Source organism: Schistocerca nitens, chromosome 5 (genome assembly GCF_023898315.1).
Source record: "Schistocerca nitens isolate TAMUIC-IGC-003100 chromosome 5, iqSchNite1.1, whole genome shotgun sequence".
NCBI lineage: Eukaryota > Metazoa > Arthropoda > Insecta > Orthoptera > Acrididae > Schistocerca > Schistocerca nitens.
Window position 1 is genome coordinate 641,903,004 of NC_064618.1, and position 23,095 is coordinate 641,926,098.

The 23,095-nt window shown below is 40.9% G+C and overlaps 1 protein-coding gene across 1 annotated transcript in view; it reads left to right on the forward strand.

The window, feature by feature from the left end:
- The first annotated feature begins 3,359 nt into the window (after positions 1 to 3,359).
- The window catches only part of LOC126259449 (probable cytochrome P450 301a1, mitochondrial), a 182,611-nt gene continuing 162,875 nt past the window's right edge, over positions 3,360 to 23,095 (forward strand). Inside the window, exon 1 of the mRNA XM_049956268.1 lies at positions 3,360 to 3,450. The gene's annotated coding sequence lies outside the window, so the exon portion shown is untranslated. The remainder of the gene's footprint in view (positions 3,451 to 23,095) is intronic.

The window sequence follows — 23,095 nt, forward strand, 5'->3', positions numbered from 1 at the left end:
TGATATATTAATAACGGGTGTAATCGCCGGAATGTTGAAAGCAAGCATGCAAACGTCCATGTCTTGTGTTGTACAGGTGGCGGATGTCACTTTGTGGCATGGAATTCATGCCTGTTGCGCTTGGTTGGTCAATAAAAGAACGGTTAATGTTGTTGGTAGATGACGCTAAAGTTGTCGTCCGATGACGTTACATATGTGCTAGATTGGAGACAGATCTGGTGATCGAGCAGGCCAAAGCTACTGTCGACTCTCTGTAGAGCACATTCGGTTACAACAGCTGTATGTGGGCGAGCGTTATCTTGAATGCTATTCGTGAATGTCAACATGACAGGTCGGATTACCAGATCGACGTACAAACTTGCAGTCAGGCTATGTGGAATAACCACGAGAGTGTTTCTGCTGTCTTACGAAATCGCCCCTCAGGCCATGTCTCCAGGTGTAGGTCCAGTCAGTCTAACACGCAGGTAGGTTTGTCACAGGCCCTCAACTGTCCTCCTTCCAACCAACAAACGTCCATCACTGGCACTGAGGCAGAACCATTCGTCAGAAAATACAACAGACCTCCACCCTGTCCTCCAACCAGCTTGACACCTCTAAGTCGCAAATAGCGGTGGTTTGGGGTCAGTGGAATGCACACTACGGGGTGTCTGACTCGGAGCTACGCTTTAAGTAACCGATTTGTAACACTTCTTTGTGTCACTGGGGTGCCAACTGCCAGCTGTTCGTCGTACGGCTGCCAGAGCCGTACGCCGATCATGGTCGTCTCCCCTCTCGGTAGTGTCACGTGGCCTTGGGGAGGCGGGTGTTCTTGGCGACCATACACTCCTATGAACAGCGCTGTCAGCAATCTGAGCAGTGGCTACATTCCTGCCAGTCTTTCTGTCATATCGCAGGCTTATCGGTAGCCGTTTCACATACGCACCATTCTGGAATGCAACAGGAAAGGAGGAAATGATGTTGGTAGCAAAGGAACCATCCGCCAGGCAACTTTTACGGGTGTAGATGTAAGTGAAGATAAAAACACTAATCCTAGGCTCGATGCAAACGAGTGAGTAACAACCTTGCGAGCTCGCAGCGAGATCGCGGCGTTAGAAATCGTTTCAGTGCATACACGGCGGCATTGCGCCGATAATACCGCAGCATTACTACACTACTGGCCATTAAAATTGCTACACCTAGAAGAAATGCAGATGATAAACGGGTATTCATTGGACAAATATATTATACTAGTACTGACATGTGATTACATTTCCACGCAATTTGGGTGCATAGATCCTGAGAAATCAGTACCCAGAACAACCACCTCTGGCCGTAATAACGACCTTGATACGCCTGGGCATTGAGTCAAACAGAGCTTGGATGGCGTGTACAGGTACAGCTGCCCACGCAGCTTCAAAACGATACCACAATGCATCAAAAGTAGTGACTGGCGTATTGTGACGAGCCAGTTGCTCGGTCACCATAGACCAGACGTTTTCAATTGGTGAGAGATCTGGAGAATGTGCTGGCCAGGGCAGCAGTCGAACATTTTCTGTATCCAGAAAGGCCCGTACAGGACCTACAACATGCGCTCGTGCCTTATCCTGCTGAAATGTAGGATTTCGCAGAGATCGAATGAAGGATAGAGCCACGGGTCGTAACACATCTGAAATGTAACGCCCACTGTTCAAAGTGCCGTCAATGCGAACAAGAGGTGACCGGGACGTGTAACCAATGGCATCCCATACCATCGCGCCGGGTGATACGCCAGTATGGCGATGACGAATACACGTTTCCAATGTGCGTTCACCGCGATGTCGCCAAACACGGATGCGACCATCATGATGCTGTAAACAGAACCTGGATTCATCCGAAAAAATGACGTTTTGCCATTCGTGCACCCAGGTTCGTCGCTGAGTACACCATCGCAGGCGCTCCTGTCTGTGATGCAGCGTCAAGGGTAACCGCAGCCACGGTCTCCGAGCTGATAGTCCATGCTGCTGCAAACGTCGTCGAACTGTTCGTGCAGATGCTTGTTGTCTTGCAAACGTAGCCATGTGTTGACTCGGGGATCGAGACGTGGCTGCACGATCCGTTACAGCCATGCGGATAAGATGCCTGTCATCTCGACTGCTAGTGATACGAGGCCATTGGGATCCAGCACGGCGTTCCGTATTACCCTCCTGAACCCACCGATTCCATATTCTGCTAACAGTCATTGGATCTCGACCAACGCGAGCAGCAATGTCGCGATACTATAAACCGCAATCCGACCTTTATCAAACTCGGAAACGTGATGGTGCGCATTTCTCCTCCTTACATGAGGCATCATAACATCATTTCACCAGGCAACGCCGGTCAACTGCTGTTTGTGTATGAGAAATCGTTTGGAAATGTTCGTCATGTCAGCACGTTAAAGGTGTCGACACCAGCACCAACCTTGTGTGAATGCTCTGAAAAGCTAATGATTTGCATATCACAGCATCTTCTTCCTGTCGGTTAAATTTCGCGTCTGTAGCACGTCATCTTCGTCGTGTAGCAATTTCAATGGCCAGTAGTGTAGTATGGACGTAGGAAGAAGAAATCATAGATGTTTGTGTATTTCGTTTATGAATAAACTAAAAAACAGCCTTTGAACCCAACCACTCTTTGGCTCACGACTAGCTGAAAGTAAATTATTTAATCATTTTCGAATGAGTATACAGTAGTCTGATGAGTTAACAGTGAAACTGCAATAATCCATCAACAGCAAAGACTGTGCGATGAGGTTTTCAATACCAACTTATCTAATCTGTCTAATTTTGCCATGAGACCGTACACCGGAGTTTCCCTCTCCTACAAGAAACGCACATCTAACTACCGTATAACTAATGCTGTGAGAAATGTGGAGTGCACATTTGGGATTCTAACGAATGAAAATAGAGAATATTTCACAGGTCTATCGACGTTAAGTTGAACTTTACCAATAGCATTATCAAATCATGTTTTGTCCTTCACGACGCCTGCCGTTCCAAAGATGGTTCTAATTTTGAAGACATTAAGTATAAAGAACCACGTAATCCGGACAATAAAATCCTATCGACCAAAGGAATATTTTCGCTGATTTCTTTACAGACAATGCTCCTAAAAGTATCACGGCAAAACAAATGTATCTAAACCTGATCGTAATGGACACAGAATTAATCTATTCTCGAGAGCCTTACAGTTAATTAGTCGCCACCCTGCAGGCCTTCATTAGCAGAAAGCGTTGTTTATACCTTTCGAACCGTTTACGTAGTATCAAGAGCGTCCGCGTAGTTTGCGGACTACTGCTGCGTCGGCCTTGGCGGTGGCTGCTGCGGCACAACAGTGACGATATCCCGTGACATCATCTGTCACGAGTTTATTTAAAGCTACGCGCGAGCGACGCAGCACAGTAATCAGCGAACGACCGAGCGCCGCGTGAGGTTTCTGTTGTTTGCTTTTACCGAGGTGAGTCAGATAACAGCAGCAGAGAGGCGGCGAAGTCTGAACTGTAGTGCACACTGTGGCAGCCAACGGTCATAGGACGCAGCTGTTGAAATCGCGTGTGTGCTTGCATGTGTGTGTGTGTGTGTGTGTGTGTGTGTGTGTGCGAACGGTAGCTCAGAGTGTGTAACGCTAAGCGGCTATTACTCGATTCAAGTGACGCTGGGTTGAACCTACCAATACCGGGCGTCGGCTTTGGCCCATGACGTAGTGATGTGGCGAGTGACGCTGTACGTGTGCAGACAGAGAACAGAGCAGCTACGGTGTTTATTTGACTCTGCAGGATGATCGAAAAGTAGCGCACATCAAAACGTATTCAGGTATACATATATCTTTATAAATAAGTACGTATTTTATACACACACATTGTTATTACATATGTTTCTAATGGATGCACTGTTGTGTATCGCCTGTGTGAACTTAATTTTCCCATGTTTGAGGCCATCCTGCGGAGCATGTACGACATTGAGGTTTTAATCTCCACTGTTAAGTTAATCTTTAATTCCGCCAGTGCGTGTCACCTGTTTCTATAGACCATTCCTCGAAGGTAGCCTTACAGGAAGAAATGTGAAGATGCTAAATCGTGAGTACATGGGAGACTTTACCCTTTTAAAGATGAATAGATTACCAACAAATGCTCTTAAGAAATGAGAACTGTTTCATGAGATGTATGGCGAGCGGCTCCGACCTGCTGCAGCTGACACGAACGTTCATCTGCCTCAAGAAGCGAAATAAACCGTGCAACGATGTCTTGATACACAACACTGTTCACTGTAGTTTCAAAGAAAATAGGGCACACTTTTAGTCGAAGTGCCATGGGCGTCCGCAAGAGTGGGAGGTGAGCGGGGCGTCCTAGAATCATTTTATTTGCCCTCGAATACGATTTCATAGTATAATCCCACGGACAAGGGCTTTTCTCAAAAAGCTGGACGGAAGATACTATCTCCGAACAGTCCTCTTGTGTGAACTACATGTCTACTATATCCAGCACAGAAAGAAATGACAGGCCAAGCCATCCTTCCAGCTGGAAAGCACACATGCGAATGAGCGCTTCGGCTTGTAATCGGCAGCAACACGTGACAGCTCCGCATAGCGCGGCGCGCGTTCATAGCGTTCAGTGTGACGCGTCGTAGTAGCTCGTCACGGCCAAACGCCAAAATGTATCACGCAATTACTCCAGACAGGGAAGAGGCACAGCTTTCCTTCCAGCGTTAAAAACTATTTAGATACGTTAGCTACAGGTCTTACGCAACAACATATGATATTAAATGCACCAAACGTAAACTGCCCAGCGACTACATTTTTCATTGCAAACTTTTCAAAATACGCGTATGCACGATGCTTTACTTTACTTCGAAGTAAAGATGGGCAATAATGGAAAGCTGTGATGTGTGGCCACAAGATGCGGAAAAATATTTTCGTTTACTGAGTACCGGAAAGTAGGCACGAATCCCAGAATATTGGTTTTTATTTTTTTAAAGTAAAAGCTTTACCCAAAATCTGAATACAGATAAGGTTATAGCATTGTTTCATCTACATAAAACCATTTTTTAGGCAAATCGGATGACTTGAAACTTCACTCCCCGTTGCGCCGGGCTATACGATAGATATACGTATCGGTTCCAGAGCGCTGTCGTACCAGTGTGAGCAAGGTAAGTCGCTTGCATTATGTTTCTATCTCCGCCGATACGGGCTGCTTCTGCATCGTATTCCCGTATCGATTCGCATATAGCATCGCCTCAGTGTGAACCGCGCGCGAGTCTTGCCCCCTCCCCAACCGCCACTGGATACATTTCTGCGAGTGCTCATACTGCACACCACACTTCAGTTTGGTGCAAGGTGTTTTCTTGAGTGACATGTGGCTTTTCGGTTGACCAAATTCTTGTGTTTTGACTGTTCACTTATACACTAACATAAAAATTCGCTTGACGCCTTCCTGAGAGACAATCTCCACTCATTTAAAATTAATAATATAAGTGTAAACCAGATGCGCCTTAAATTCAAACAAATAGTACCGGCAGCAATTGAGAGATTTATACCAAATAAATTAACGACGGAGCTGATCCTCCTTGGTACACAAAACTGGTTAGAACACTGTTGCAGAAAAAACGAAACAAACATGCCAAATTTAAACAGACGCAAAATCCCCCAGTTTGGCGATCTCTTACAGAAGCTCGAAATTTAGCGCGGACTTCAATGCGAGATGCCTAAACAGTTTGCACAACGAAACTTCGCCTCGAAACCTGGCAGAAAATCCAAAGAGAGTCTGGTCGTATGTGAAGTATGTTAACGGCAAGAAACAATCAATGCTATCTTTGCACGATAGCAATGGAGATACTATCGAAGACAGTGCTGCAAAAGCAGAGTCACATAGCCTTCCGAAATGCCTTCACAAAAGAAGACGAAGTAAATATTCGAGGATTCGAATCGAGAACAGCTGCCAACATGAGTAACGTAGAAGTAAATATCCTCGGAAAACTGAAACAACTTAAATCACTTAATAAAAGCAAGTCTTCTGGTCCAGACTGTATGCCAATTAGGCTCCTTTCGGAGTATGCTGATGCATTAGCTCCATACTTAACACTCATATACAACCGTTCGCTCGACGAAAGATCCGTACCCAAAGACTGGAAAGTTGCACAGGTCACACCAATATTCAAGAAAGGTAGTAGGAGTAATCGACTAAATTACAGGCCCATATCGTAAACGTCGATATGCAGCAGGATTTTAGAACATAAATTGTGTTCGAACATTATGAATTACCTCGAAGTAAACGGTGTATTGACACATAGTCAACATGGGTTTAGAAAACATCGTTCCTCTGAAACACAACTATCTCTCTATTCCCATGAAGTGTTGAGTGCTACTGACAAGGGATTTCAGATCGATTCTGTATTTCTGGATTTCCAGAAGCCATTTGACACTGTACCACACAAGCGGCTCGTAGTGAAATTGCGTGCTTATGGAATATCGTCTCAGTTATGTGACTAGATTTGTGATTTCCTGTCAGAGAGGGCACAGTTCGTAGTAACTGACGGAAATCATCGCGTAAATCAGAAGTGATTTTCAGGCGTTCCCCAAGGTAGTGTTATAGGCCCTTTGCTGTTCCTTATCTACATAAACGATTTTGGAGACAATCTGAGCAGCCGTCTTCGGTTGTTTGCGGATGACGCTGTCGTTTATCGACTAATAAAGTCATCGGAAGACGAAAGCAAACTGCAAAAGTATTTAGAAAATTATATCTGAATGGTGCGAAAAGTGGCAGTTGACCTTACCATAAAAAACGAAAAGTGTGAGGTCATCCACATGAGTGCTAAAAGGAACTCGTTAAACTTCGGCCGGCCGAGGTGGCCAAGCGGTTCTAGGCGCTACAGTCTCGAACCGCGCGACCGCTACGGTCGCAGGTTCGAATCCTGCCTCGGGCATGGATGTGTGTGATGTCCTTAGGTTAGTTAGTTTTAAGTAGTTCTAAGTTCTAGGGGACTGATGACCTCAGAAGTTAAGTCCCATAGTGCTCAGAGCCATTTTTTTTTGTTAAACTTCGGTTACACGATAAATCAGTCTAATCTAATAGCCGTAAATTCAACTAAACACCTAGGTATTACAATTACGGACAACTTCAATTGGAAGGAACACATAGAAAATGTTGTGGGGAAGGCTAACCAAAGACTGGGTTTTATTGGCAGGACACTTAGAAAACGTAACATACCTACTAAGGAGACTGCCTACGCTACGCTTGTCCGTCCTCTTTTAGAATACTGCTGCGCGGTGTGGGATCCTTGCCAGGTAGGACAAACTGAGTACATCGAAAAATTTCAAAGAAGGGCACCACGTTTTGTAGTATCGCGAAATATGGGAGAGAGTGTCACAGGAATGATACAGGATTTGGGCTGGACATCATTAAAAGAAAGGCGTTTTTCATTGCGACGGAATCTTCTCACGAAATTCCATTCACCAACTTTCTCCTCCGAATGTGAAAATATTTTGTTGTCACCGACCTACATAGGGAGGAACGATCACCAAGTTAAAATAAGAAAATCAGAGCTCGTACGGAAATATATAGGTGTCCATTCTTTCCGCAAGCTATACGAGATTGAAACAATGGAGAATAGTGAAGGTTGTTTGATGAACCCTCTACCAGGCACTTAAATGTGATTTGCAGAGTGTCGATGTAGATGTATCAGTGAAGAAAACTCAAATCGTCGTACAGTACGCTAGACACTTTTCTTAATTCGGAGCCTTCAGTTACTGCAGTCTAAGAACATGATACGCACGAAATTTTAACTTCTGCGTTGCTTTCTGGGAGCTCCTATATGAAATCGAGACTGGACAGTCTCGTCAAATTTTTTGCCGTGAGAACACCCTCACATCCCTTACCGCAGTTAGTTTAGCGCCCCTCAAAATGACCAGTCTCTCGGTTCTCTTGTTGTCTGCAAGTGATCTGCGTTCTCGGAAACAGTGGACTAATCTCTTTATTGCTGAACTATTCGGCGCTGCGGCATCTGGATATTTCTCCGCGATATGCGTCTGCAACACATGCATACAGTGACTGACTAAATACTGTTCAACAACGAAAACTCGTCGCTCTTTGGAAACATCCTGCTCACCAAGCAATCAACTGCACGGTACTGCTGGCGTCGTCAGTGGCCTGTAACCGTTACACTGGCGTCTTCGTTTGTTATTGGTAATACCTGTGGCGATACCTTGTGATGGCTTGATTGAACGAATGCGCTCCAACTCCTAGTTACGGTCTCATCTCCTTAAGTTTTGTCATCTTTTTGGTCGTATTGTATTGAAATATATTTTGCGGTGACAGTCTGGTCAGTAACGAATCCAGAGGTCGACGTAAAGTTTGAACGACAATTTCGTTATGAACTGACGAAAACAGCGAATGTGGTGTCATGAGAATCAAAGTCTATTTTTCTGTGGGAAAATAAACCGTTAGAGGTTTTGAATTGATAATAACGGTATCTAGGATTTTTTGCACAGTGTTTTTAAAGTACGAAATAACAAGTCGTTGATTCGAAATGCGTTAGTATTCAAACGTTTGAAGAATACATTAGACGTAATCATATTTTAATAAAGCACATTTACGTATTACAAATTGACACAACCGTTTTATTTATGTGCTGTTTTACGCTCTGGTCTCTTGTGGGTTTATATGAACTTGCGCCACTTTATTGCCGACGGATTATTTGCTTTACATTGTTAATAAAGCTCGCTGAAAAGCCGCTTGTCGACGTAGGGCACTAAGCGAAACAGTTGGACACCCAGAGTATACCGCAGTCAGGTAGCTGTCGGTTTGAATTATGATTACAGACATACATGTCCGCAGACATTTAAATGGGTTGTTCAGTTCGGGACGTGTCATGCCACAAGAACGAAATTTTATAGATATACAAAAATGTATTATATCCCAGAGTGTTTAGTGAGAATGCTGTAACCAATAAATACGCTGTACTTTAAGAGTCTTGGGCGGGGGCGGTGGGGGCAGTGCCCCTTCTGTGCTCCTCCTATAAAGTTTCTATACATGATACGATGTTTAACCTACCCACTACGCTGATTTTCTTCACCTGGTTGTCGCAGTGTTATGTTTCCAGTTTCTGCAACTAACCACAACGCAGATTAGGCTTCCCTAACTCATGTGTGGCGGCGTTTTACTGCCTGGCATAGTCCTACGAAGTGTGAAGTGAAATTTTGCTCTGTAAAAATATCTGTAACTGATAAGCTTATATTTAAGACAGAATGACACGTACACTGATTTTGTTCTAGAAGGAAAAAATATGCATGTTATTTTATCTTAAATATGGAATTGTGCCACGAAGTAACGGAAACATCCATAAATAAGATAATGATAATTTATAATACAACGCTTTTTTACTTTTAAGGCGAGCTGTAATAATAGTTTGCAATGCATTTCGAAACAAACTGTTCAAGTAAACGCCTGCGACAATGGACAATTCTCAGCTAAATTTGTATGTAATTCTAGCGATGTCAGGAGATATGCGGACACGGAGATTTTCGGACACCGGTGATCAGCGGGCGACATGTAAGGTTACGTAAAGTAGTATTGTTTATGCCACACACAGAAGTGACTTAAGAGCTCGCTCGTTCGGTATTAATACGGGTACGTCCGTGTGCGCTGGTCAAGTGCTGCACGGTTGCACATTTAATTCTTAATATACTACAGCCACTGAGCCCTCACAAATTATTTGGCTGAAAGTATTAATTACAGTAAAGAAGCATTGTCAGTATTAATTTTAAGTTATGTTAATAAAGTGTACTGCATTTCTAAAAACTTTGAAGCCTATATAAAAAGAATATCAGTGTTTCCCCTCTGATGCCAGCAATTTCTCAGCGCGAGTAAATAGTTTTAAAAATAAATGTGATAGAATTTATAAAAATTAGGTTTGCTTCAAGTTTATCATGAATTTATCCTTAAAGTTTTGTCCTTAAACCATTCTATAGGTTACTTTTCATATTTTTCGACCTTGATAATGACTATTTGTACGGTCATGTACAGTTTATTGGCCTCTTTGACTTGAATTATACTTACGCTTGTTCCTCACAGTGAGTTTCCTGAAACTGCACTCTCATTTGCCATGTTAGATAAGTGAAGAGAAGCATTACTAACACGAGATTGCTACCAAAAGTAATATGAAAAGGGGAATTTGTTAATAATAGTTCATATTTTCTTGTCTATTACACACATCCGTGACTGTCTTCCCTATGCATTTAAAACAAAACAAAAACCAGGTTTCTCAGGTTGATTTTTTTGAATAGCACTTTAATACAAAATTCTTAGGTATTTAACTCTTCCGAAAGTGGTTAATAATTGATTCTTTGGGACACTGTTTTCGATCTAAATGTTAAAACACAGTTTTCGCTTGTCCAATTAAATCATAGCAATGTTCCGCACTACAGCTGCAGAAAACTGCTTCCACTTCGAATAGTACATCGTATTTACACAGTATCTGGTAGTCTGTAAAATGTACGTCGTTGTCACGAAATTATCACAGTTGATTAAACAATCTGGATATGCAGCTGTAGCAATAGTTAGATGCTGATCAGAAACTAAATCTGTATATAGTTTAGAGTTTTATCCCCGATTGTTTATACGGGCCGCGGCAGAAACAATGACCCGTTTTCAAATGGGCACCATTGTTGAACACGGCCAATACCAGAAAAATGAGGTGTCTGCAAATATCTCGCTAACACTAGCTATCCGCATATTTCCGTGTCCGTATTTCTCCAGTATTCATTGTAGCGATGTTAAAAAAACGGGAACACATGTTACCGTAGACCTCACATTTAGTGAAGGCCTCGCTACTTTCTTAGTTTTAGTGTACACAATGCCTACATGGACAGTGTTCTCATTTTATTTCGTATTTAAGGCAGAGATTCTTATTCTTCGTAATTAGTGACATTTCCTTCTTTTTTTGAAAGATTTACTAAGTTCTCCATTTGTGTGCCCACAGTGTCCGTCGTTACTTTACAATTACTGAAGGTACATGCTGGGACGTTAACACCTCGCTAAGGATCACATCGGAGACGGGCCATCCGTCCATATTCTGCCGCTGTCTAATACATTACCACACAGGTCCTCAGGATATGGCTGAACCGAACCGACTCTCTTGACAGCAACTGCTCACATGCATCTCACAGTCACTGCTTTACTCGCGTGTTAAGTTCCACAAGAGCGTCATTTTCTTCTTTAGTGTGGCTATAGAGCCCGTGGCTGATTTACAATTAACAAAGCTCTCGCAACTACTAAAAATAGGTATTTATTTTTCCTTCATTTTAGTAGCTTAAAACATTGTCGTTGTGTAAAGGATACTACTATCCATAATGGTCCAACGTAGTCAGTCGTACCTCATGTACAATTACACACTGCTGGTTCTCTGGAACATTCGGAGCCTTGCGCGCCTTGAGCAATAGGCACTGAACTCTCTTTCAACTATAGCCCAGCGCCACTGGTCGCGCGCCTTCATGTGAGGAGACAGTCGTCAGTCGTTGAGATTTCGCGTGGGGCGGTCGTAGGCACCAATAAACAAAATTGGTCAGGTATCAGTAGGGCACGTGCACTGAGGATCCAGTACAAACTTAATTGTGTCTATGGACAGTTCATTCATCCAGAAAATCGAGACTCTCGACGACGATTGCCTGTCTTCGACATTCACACTGGCAAGATATCAGTTCCAGAACTCCAACATTTTCAAGAACGTCTTAATTTCAATACTAAAGTCGAATAAGAAACGACAAAAGAAATATTAATTAGTTACAAATTAACGATATTCTGATATTTTACTTTCCTTGCACTGAAACCTTGCTTATTAGCAAATTTCGTTATTCTATTTCGATGTGAAATACCCTAAAGCTTTTAATGAGTGAGTCTACGAGCATAAAAAAATGTGACATAAATGGGCGTATCTTTTGAGTGCACGGACTTAGCTTAGAAGCTTCATTTTTTTTTCACCGCCAAGGGACCGTAGACCTATATGTCTACGCTGTTCTGATTAAAAGGGGTCTTAAATGACGGACAGATAGTTGGAGAAAAAGTGAAAACAAAATTGTTTTCGTATGATGTAACTGCAGACTTACAATTTTCATATTTTTTCTTTTACTTGTACTATGAAATCTTGCTTCTTGTCAAATTTCATGATTCTAGGTCAACGTGAAGTACCCTAAGAGTGAGTTTTCGAGTATCAAAACTATGTGACATAAATGGCCTCTCTTTTGATGATATTGACTTAGAAGCTTATGTTAATTCTACATGTCAGGGACTATAGACCTTAACTTAAAATTTCAACGTGATACTTCTCCCCGTTGCTGAGAAGGGGGCTTAACAGATGGACGGGTAGAGAGTTAACAGATGAAATTTTGTTTCCCGTTTGATATGACAAATACGCAATTTTCGAATGTTTTCCTTTTCGTATACAGCGATTCCTTACTTCTTGCGTATTTCAGTACTCTAAGCCAGGCGGAAGTACCCTGTGGTTTTCGATGAGTGAGTTCGCGAGTATCGAAATATGCGACGTTAATGGACGTATATTATGACTGCACTGACTTAGAAGCTTCAATTTTTAACAACGCCAAGAGACCGTAGATCTTAGTACGAGAAATTTCAATTTGATACATCTGCCTGTTACTGAGAAAATGGGCTTTTTCGAAATCGGACAGACTACGTACAACAAAGTGATCCTATAAGCTTTCGGTTTTCACCGGCTGGGGTATAGAATTCTAAAATGCATCAACAGTTTGCAGATGTTGATCAGATCTGAGTCTGAAAGTTCACCCTCGAATGGTAGAGCAACAATTGGTTTATTCGCAGAGGGTGCGCGTAATTACACACGAGGGCACTGGACACGTCAGGATCGTCATTATTTGCCTGTAGCAGCTGTTGGTGGGCAATATTAGTATTTGAACAATTATTAAGTCAACAGTGAACTGCTGTAGCGTAATAGTTTAGTTTGGAAAAGCAGGATTGCAGTGGCAAACCTGTAATAATGAAACTAAATTTAACTGCTAATGTGAAAATGGTTTTGTCTAGCCATTGTTAAGAAGTGTGTTACTTGCAAACGGGATAAAGAAATTAAATGGTATCAACTATTACACTTTCAAAGCAGCCTTTTTCGCTTGAAGTTGAAGAACTTCAATAATCGTGAAGAAAAGGGAAACATTTCCGTTTTACGCAAAACGGTCAGATTTCGTAAGAAGCTTGTCCTCGCTGTTAGCCATCTCTTACCCATGTCGGATCACCGCAAAGAAAACAGTTTCAATTAAGAATTAGCAAAATACAGCAGGACGGAGGTTAGATGTGGTAGCATTTTTATCTGACTTCCGCTTACATCTGGTAATGTTGTCTGCCTGCACATTATTCAGGTATTCCTGTGTTTGGCACCTATTGTTTTGGTCTCACGTCACGCTCACCTGCAGTACTACCCATTTTTATGTAAAACAGGAGTAAATATTGCACCACTATTGTTTACTTTCTATCTCCTGGCTAAACGTTTGAATAAGTCTGCCTGTTGGCTTGAGGATCAGAGCAGACCATTGATACTTTTAAAAAACGTCTATTATTAAAGGTATGTTAGTATAGACAAATTTCTTGTCATGAAAAACCACAAAATATTGCACCATTAATATTTATTTACAATATTTATTTACGTTCTCTTGTTTATCTCTTCGTTGCTGTGCTGGGGTTTCATACACTTCAGTCGATGTTTTTCTCAACGTAATCACGAGACGACGCATAATTTGTACTTGAACACTTCGGTGTGCTACATTTAGAAGCTGATAGATGGCGTTACTGTAGTTAACTACAGTTTAGCTTATCTTGTGGAGGAAGAAAAACGCATTTTTCATCTCTGTGGTTTATCAAGCCGCGCCACAGTAATGGAGTTTCTCTCAGTTGTTCAATACGTAATTTTCAACAGTTAACATCTTAGAGAAGTTCTTACGATGGAAATTTCCCGGGTGTAACGAACTTTCATCTAAATCTTTAACTGAGGTTGAAGAGGGAATGTAACACAAATACTAATGAGGCTGTCCCTAAAACAACATCGTCACAAAGCAGTTGCATTATATGTCCCAGATCCAACGATAGGAAAACTAACTATCGGTGCTATACAAGCAGTAAATTTTTGTGCTTAAAACGCATTATTCCAACGTGTGGAAGGTATTTTAAAAGTGAAGAAAGTATTTTAAAAGTGAAGAAGGCACGGAGTGAACATCGTTTGCTACAGATATTACATGTAACCAAACTATAAATTACAACTAAAATTAGGACGATATAAGTGAACTTGTTGTTTCTCTTATTTTTGAACTGCTAACAGTACGATTGGAAGTAACGAAACTCTTCAGAACTTTAAGACAATAATGCTGTTATGGAAGAATACAAAATTTATATAACTGATGTAGGCCTTACTTCGTGAAGTATCATTAACCCAGAGGTGCACGCGTAGTTTAGGATTCATCCCGCCGTAGTTATGTTGCTAGCATGTAATTTAGCATACACCCAACAGTAGCTATGTTGCTGGCATTGTTACAGAAATTCTACAACTGGTACCTTGCACATACCTTTCAACCGTATGTCCCTCCTTGCAATCATGTGTAAGTTCCCCAGTTTCAAGCATTATCTATTTGAGTAGAGATGTGTCTTCCAGTGCGTGGGTAAATAACACTTTGGGCATAGATTGCAGATTCGAACATGAGAAAGAGATGCCATCTCTTACGGACAGCATTGCGCAAACGAATATGAGTCCGAGAGCGAAAATGACCACATTTCTGAAACTGATCGTAGTACAGATACCGAGCGAGAGGTAGGTAGTGATGACTCAGAGGATGTGGCAACAATATCTGAAGCAAGGTATAAAGGAAAGGATGGCACTCTGTGGCAAAAATCTGTGCTACCAAGAAACACTTGCCCTCACTTTCCAAATCTGCTGTTATGTTCGTCGCTGGAGTGAAAGAGGCAAGACAGAAGAAAACTAGATTTTATTCTGGGAGGTGTGAGAAGTGTTCCCAGTAAAGGACAAGAAAACCACAACTACTTGCAAGACTTGCTGTAGGTTAATATGTAAGAACATTAATTTTCATTTTGCAAAGAATGTATCGTTTATGATTCTGATTTAGATATAAAAAACAAACCTTCCCGAATACACTGTCTTCGTGAGATTTGTCTTTTATTATTATGAGAAATGTGTGTTTACATCTTAAAAGTGACGAAATGCATGTTTAATATGCCCTAAAGTTGTGATGTATAACACGTACATTCCAATTTTCTGAATAGTTTCATGAATTTTTTTCTAACTATGGTAAAAAATACTCTATGCGTGTAGTAAAGTCATAACAATACACGCGTGTGCTTACGGGTTAATAATGTTTTCATTAATATTTGGACCAAAACATACTTTTTTAATTACCAGATAAAAATTTTAATATGAGGTTATCCAAGCCTTACCACACTAATACTATTAGAATAAATGACCGCTGTAACTAAGGGTTAACTGCGTGTTGTGGCTACGTGGTGAAGAAGTGTATTCACACGGGCATACTTTTAGCAAACGCGGAACGCGATCAACTTGTGACAGCTGCTGAACATTCGTCACGCCCGACCGCTCGCCCAGATGCAACGGAGGCAGTAGCCCACCATGCGTGTTGTCGCACATCGTCGCTTGCTAATCACCAGTTCTGTTGTTCAGCAGTAGTAGCACGTTGCCACTATACACAGAGATTTGAAGCAATATTGTCTTAAATGCTCTTTTCTTACAAGGGAAAATCTCAAAAAGTTCTTCCAACATCGAAACCTGTATACGTTCCACGGCTGTACCTGTGCCATTGAATCCTTTGGTATCGCCAGATGTTTCTTGTCCTCGGATTCGACGCTCAAAAAAGTTTTTTAAATTCTGATACAAATGATTAGTTTGGACCGAGAATTTGGGAATCTTTTTTTGAGGCCGCAAATGTCCTTATGGCAGCATCGAAATCTGTTAAACAAACGTCTGACCAGGTCAGTAGATATTTGAAAGATGTTTTCTTTCCTAGTGACGGAGAAATATCTACAATATTGATAGATTTGCGCTGTGGTCAACGTGAAAGAATCGTTTAGAGCATCGTATCTGAGGTCAAGGAACTGTTCATCTGTTGATCCCAAAGGACTCGGCGGCAAAGGTACAGCCGTTGAATCTATACAGCTTCGATGCTGGAATACTTTGTGAGAAGACTTTCGGGTCTAGTTCTGTTGAATAGTTATGATGTCAATCTCCACTTTAGAAACAATACAGTCAAGCTTCAGTCACTAGTACACGATCAACTGTCTTCCTCAAATGGCTCTGAGCACTATGGGACTTAACATCTGTGGTCATCAGTCCCCTAGAACTTAGAACTACTTAAACCTAACTAACCTAAGGACATCACACACATCCATGCCCGAGGCAGGATTCGAACCTGCGACCGTAGCGGTCACGCGGTTTCAGACTGAAGCGCCTTTAACCGCACGGCCACACCGGCCGGCCTGATACACATCAGAATATCTAGAGGTTCACTCGTGACAATTTGAAATCCTGCTGAATTTTCTTTTATATTGGCTTCTCCAACGTGTATATTATGTGACGAAATTTCGTTCATTTTATGCGCTTGGTGTAAAAACAAAAGTTTTGTTTTAAGTATTTACTTACGGATTGTTATTATTTTAATTATTTGCTATCATAATAATGAATTACTTATTATTTTCGGTTAACAAAGTACACACATGTGAAACTGTGAACTAAAAAAACAAAAAGTCATGAATGTAAAAGGTAAAATATCAATTTAAAACATAAAACAAATGTAATAAAATCAATATTTAAAATAGTAACCAATGTTAATAAGATATGTTGAAAATACTCCGACAGCACATTCTGTACAGCTTATTTTACAAAAATGGGTTTTCAGAAAGCGTTTTTACTACACATCGATGTATGTGGCTTGAATGTTCTTTAATTTATGTTGCAACAAAAGTTTTCATTTTTCAGAATTAATTAATGGTTGGAGATGGGGGAGTATTTTGCAAAATGACAAAGTATTACTTAAGTTGATTATACAGTCTTCAAGAACATTAATTACATGTCAACTTTTGTATGAAAAAAATTTTTTTATGTATCACCATTTCGAAGATATTCACTCTAAACATAATATGCCAAATTAGGCTGCAGTGTGTGTTTTACTCCTTAAAACTGAAGTTGGACACAAACGAAACAATACATATTGCACTACATTACCCTTCTACACACGCACTAAGTTTCGGCAAGATCGTTTGTTGACACTTGGGAATGTTCCCTTGTTAGTAAGCGTCCTCTGCGTAATTATGATGAATTTTAAGCTCTGTTAGTGCGTTTGCAGAAAGTTTGTATGAGGTCCACTTTCTCGTACCAATGGAATTTTTTTTATCTCGCTGGTGTTTATCTGCACGTGTTTCACTCCAAATGTGATATCGTCGATGGGCGTTCCTTTATTTTCTTTGAAAATACATTTTTAGCGAACTTCTGTCAATCTCGAATATGTATAAACTAATGTGCTCTATAGTCTAGCTCGAGGGAAACTGCAGGCACTCGCACTTCGTAGCTGGACTTCTTGCTTCCTGCTGCTGTTGCTACTGCTTTGTCTCTGTGGTCTACAGTCAATAGATTGGTTTGATGCAACTGGGCATGCAAGACTATCCCGTGCAAGCCTCTTCATTTCTGCATAACTGCTATAACTTTTATTCATTTGAACCTGCTTACTATGCCAATATCATGCAGTTTCTCGAGACAAACTTGCTGGAATATTTACACGTCTCATGTCTCCAAAACTGAAACAAGCGTGAGCCTCGCAATTTTGTGTCCCCCAGCTGAATCCACACATATTATAAAAAAGGATTTATGTATGGATGTGTGTGTGTGTGTGTGTGTTCCACACCTCCTAAACCACTGGACCGAATATCACTAATCATTGTACACGTTTCACGTACTATCTGGAAAGGATCGCTGTGGGGCTAAGAACCACCTACAGATCAACGGATCAAAAAGGGGAAGGGTGAGGTGGGGGGCATTAAGGAAGCGTGGCCCTCGAGGCGCGAATACTCACGCTATATTCATTCGGTATTTGAGAATAAGAGGACGAAGAGACTTGCAACAAACATTAAACATAATTTCAAACCTTTATGATGTTTTTTCTCGCTGACAACCCACACAAAATTAAGAAAAGAAAATGTTTATCGCCCATCACATTTCGCTTTTCATGCAGTAAAACTGCCGCATCAGGCATGATGTTTTTATTTATTATTGCTTTACTATTAACTGTATTCGGGACACACTTTGCAAACAGTATTCATATATACCAGCGAAGGCACTTGCAAAATTGTGTCATTGTACTACACATAGTTCAGCAGATATGAAGTCACAAGCACTGATTTCCTCGAAAACAAAACTGTAAGACGATATTCGCTAGAGATACAGGCGAAATATGTGTGAAATATGTTGAATATACGTGACATGCGCATATGCGGGCAGAAAGCTCCTCCTAAAGCTCTACATGGATGTCAACCAAACTTGGTACCCATGCTACTTGCTACGAAAGGAACACTGTGAGGGTTAGAACCAACAACCTCCTACTGGGTAGGAGTGATAATGTGGAGCGAGGAAGGGAAGGACAGAGGAGACGGACAGACGGAGAGGAGGAAGGAGGAGACAGACGCAGTTATGGGGAAGAAAGTGATGGGCAGAGAGAGAGAGAGAAACGGAAATGGCGAGAAAGGGGAGACGAGATGGTCAGAGAGGGGAGAGGAGGAGAGACACAGAGAAAGAGTTGGAGATGGACAAGGAGAGGGATGGGGAGGAGATGGGCAGAGTGAGAGGGGAGGAGAGAATAAAGAGAGAGAGAGAGAGAGAGAGAGAGAGAGAGAGAGAGAGAGAGAGAGAGAGACAGAAAGGACGAGATGAACTGTGAAAGAGGTGGAGGAGGAGGTGGACATAGAAAGGTGAAGAGAAAATAGACTGGGGGGGGGGGAGATGGACTCAGAGGGGGACAAACAAACAGGGGAAAGGAAGAGGAGGAGATGGCCAGAAAGGTGGAAAAGAAGATGGACTTAGTAGGACAGAGTAGAAGAAATAGGGGGAAGGAGCAGGTGGTCAAAGGGGGGAGGAACACAGATGGAGAGAGAGAGAGAGAGAGAGAGAGAGAGAGAGAGAGAGAGAGAGAGGAGAGAGAGAGGAGGGAGAAGAGGAGATGGATAGATTTGAAAGGATTAGTAGATGCACAGAGAGAGGGGAAAGGTAGGGATGGACAAATAGAGCGTTGAAATAAATATACATCTGAGCAAAGCCGTGTACACGGATAATAATAAATAAATGTCTCTCTATGGATGGAAACTAGTAGTTACACAGCACAAATTTTAGCTATGAAGGAGGTCATCACTTGTGGCATAAATCAGGGCGACAAAACAATAATTTCGAGATTCAAAAAGCACACAAAATAAAACTGAGACGGTAAAACTATCATCAGCTTGAACGCACCACAATGGTGTACCAGGCAATGTCTTACAGTAGATGGTGTGGCGTCGACTTCCTCCGACTTTTAGACTGACTTACCCAGCCAGTTATAGGGCAGTGAACTCCCAACAACGGTACAACTCGGCACTTTTCATATTAACAAACATTGCCAAGGTGAAAGAATTGATAACTGGCAGATGAAAATCCATGGACTGATCGGGGATCGTATTCGAGAGTTTTGGATCCATAGTTGACATGTTACCATGGAGCCAGCGAACCACACAGTTGCATCTGTGATACCAAAGATGGAGTCTGCGAAAGAACCGTTATTTATTAAACGTTCTAGGGCTAATCAAGAAAACAATGGCAACCTGCAGAACAATTACCCAGGTGTGAATTAAGGCTCACACTGGCATACACAACAATTGAACTGTAGAAGAGATAACAAAGTAAAGCACGGAGGCTGGGACTCATGGATGTATTCAACTGCTTTACATAGTCTTTATGCCCAATAACAGTTGTTACGTTTACAAACGATTAGCTCAATCACTGACAAACGATTAGCTCAATCACTGACTCATATGACAAAGAGAAGAGGGTAGAAATTGCGCTACCATCCAGTCACCCAAACCAACATGTCACTGGTTCACATATTTTCTTATGTTTAGGAGAATGATGGTACCTAATTTGGAAATCGACTGGACATGGGTCTTATACAGCTCAGTTGTACAAAATCTGAGTACGGAAGTCCCTTACATTGAAGAACAGCAGCATAAAAAGGCTTTCAGGACCATTTACTAATAGTCTGCTCAAAGTATTCAGGATACCGCACGGAATTGTACGCGGGAGTAATACAGACCAAAATTCCGTTACCAGCCAGAGTTGTTCATACTTTACGAAAGTAAGGCACTCCTACATATTCAGCAATAAGAAACTGTCCTTCTGAAATAGGGCGTTATCTGCCAAAAATTAGTAGCAAACTACTTTGTAATTGCTAAATTATAACGTAGAAACACCAAATAAAAATCTAATGTCATCTATGAGCTGAATTTCCAGACTTTTCCTCACAGATATGACTTACCTTGCAGAGTACTTGCTGAATTCGTTTAGTCCAGAGTATCCTTCATTTTCAACGAAAGAATAACAACTCATTAAGACAATTGTTGCTTCTCTTGAGATAAATCAGCATTCGTAACATGCTTTATTGCACAACAGAGGCTTGCGTTTACACGACATAAATTCACGACGTACGTCAGAATATGGTCGTGAAGTGCCCTTCAGTTCCATAGTAAGAGATAACATGCTCCATAGCTCATCCTTTACATTGTTATTGCTCTCGAGAAGTGCGGGGAGCACGACAGACCATACTGTAGAGCTGAATTATTCATCTCTCCAAATGGACTGCCGCTGATTTAGGTGAAAACACAATACATGCTATTTGTTAGTGCGCGAGGGTTAACCATGCCAACAGAAAGAAGGGATGAGGGGGAATCAATAAATTCTCAAATGTTTATATTGATAATGGCCTTAACCGGAAGTCACGTTTTCTATTGACACTGATTATAGGTTCGGTATAGAAGACTGGTTAAAGAGAGATGTACCTACGTTTATAGCACTTGAAGCTTTAGAAAAAAAAGATTTTGACAGTACTGACTGGAATACAATCTTTAAAATACTGGTTGATTCTTCCAATGAAGGAAACAAAAACCAGCCACTGTTGGTAATGCTATTTATTTACGCAAATAGCGCCGTTTCCGGTTTCGAACGACAGTTCATCTCCAGACAGCTGTTAAACGTCCAGATACACATTAGTTGATGTTTACATTAGTTTTCGGTTCTTTATTCCTCACTGTGCTGAAAGTTCCTTAAGATGGTGGTGACCTACAGCAGGAAAGGATGTTAGAAACGACCTTATAAACATAACTATACCTTATAACGATTGAACACCATGTAAACAATTCTTTAAGGTTGAGATGTTATAGTTTATTTACATCGAAATTCTTGCGGCGTTCTGTTGCAGCGACGCTTGTGTTCGCGAAATGCTGAAGGGTATATGAAGTACTTATTTGATGTATATACATCCAAACAGTTTTTGCCACATGGGAAAATGTGTACAAAGATGGCTATATCATCAATATAACAGATCCACAAATTCCTCTCTCAGAGATATTGTCATGTGTACAATGATACAACGTTTCATTACATGCAATTTACATTCAATGAGCGTTAATTACAAATAAAGTACACAAATGTAGAAACAAGTTTATTAGGTAACGTTACTCAAACAATATTATATTAAGATTGTGACGTACAAAGGGAAAATTAAATGGGTGAGAAATAACTGTAAATAAATAAATATTACGACAGTGGACATAATATTAACATACGATGGCTACTTGAAATTTCAAAGTAATTTAACTGTCGTATTAATATGTGACTCAGCAGGCTGTTATATTTTAGCGTAGAGTTTCATATTAGGTTCCTTTCTCCATACTGTTATTTTCAAAGGGAGTAGTGTTCATTTATGGTTCAAATTGGGAAGTAGGCAAATTAAATTTTGTAGAAAGGCTGCATCCAATAACTCACGTCTTTTCATCAAGATTATGATGTGATGATTTGTTTTTAGATACATGAGGAGATTATGAGGTTACTTTTCTTTATGTTTGTATTTATAACCAGGTCGCATGTTTTGTAAGATACACTCCCCGAATAAGGAAATGTAATATACTTTCTGCTACCTTCTACTGTCTTTTATGTTAACTGCATAGGTGTTTGGTGAGAAGCTTCGTTGTCCGATTTTCTTTTTACTTTTTTGTGACAGCTTATCTATTGCGTGATAGCTTACCCATTCCTTGGGGCTATGCTTTTAGTTATATTACTTTCTTTATGTTGTTCAAATGGTTCAAGTGGAGTTTTATGCAGGCAATTCGATGTGGTCTTAAAATATGCTATTTATGCTGTTTTGAATGCCAAGAAGAGCTGCTGATGCATACATCAGTGGCTGATTGTTTGCTATAAATTTCAAAATGATGTTTATGGTTTTTTCTGGAGATTTTTAACTCTAAGAAGTTCATGCTTTTATTAATCTCATACTCAATAATGAATTTAATTCTTTCTTGTGTGCTGCTCAGCTTTGTTGCACATTTGTCAATTTCCTCGTTGTGTCATCAGAAATAACGATTACATCATCCACATAACTTTTCTAGTAGGTGATTTTGCTGTTGATGTGACTGTTTGCTTCAAAACTAAATGATTTATGTAAATATCTGCTAAAATCTTGGTTAGACAGCTACCCACTGCCAACCCATCTTTCTGTTAGTGTATTTTGTTATTAAAACTAATTATATGACTGTACCGATGTAAGCAACTCAGCGAGTTTACGGATCTCTGCTCTGTTCAGTTTCTTATGATTAAGTAGATCAATCCTAATTATATTTGTAGTGTCCTCTCTAAGGGTGTTAGTGTAAGGTTCATGATATTGAGCGATGCTAGTCTGGCTGTTGCTGGCTTGTGAACATCTTTAATATGGCAATGAGTTCGTACAAGATCTTAATGAAAAAGTGATTTTCAAAGGTATAGCGGATATTTAGAAGAGACAGAAA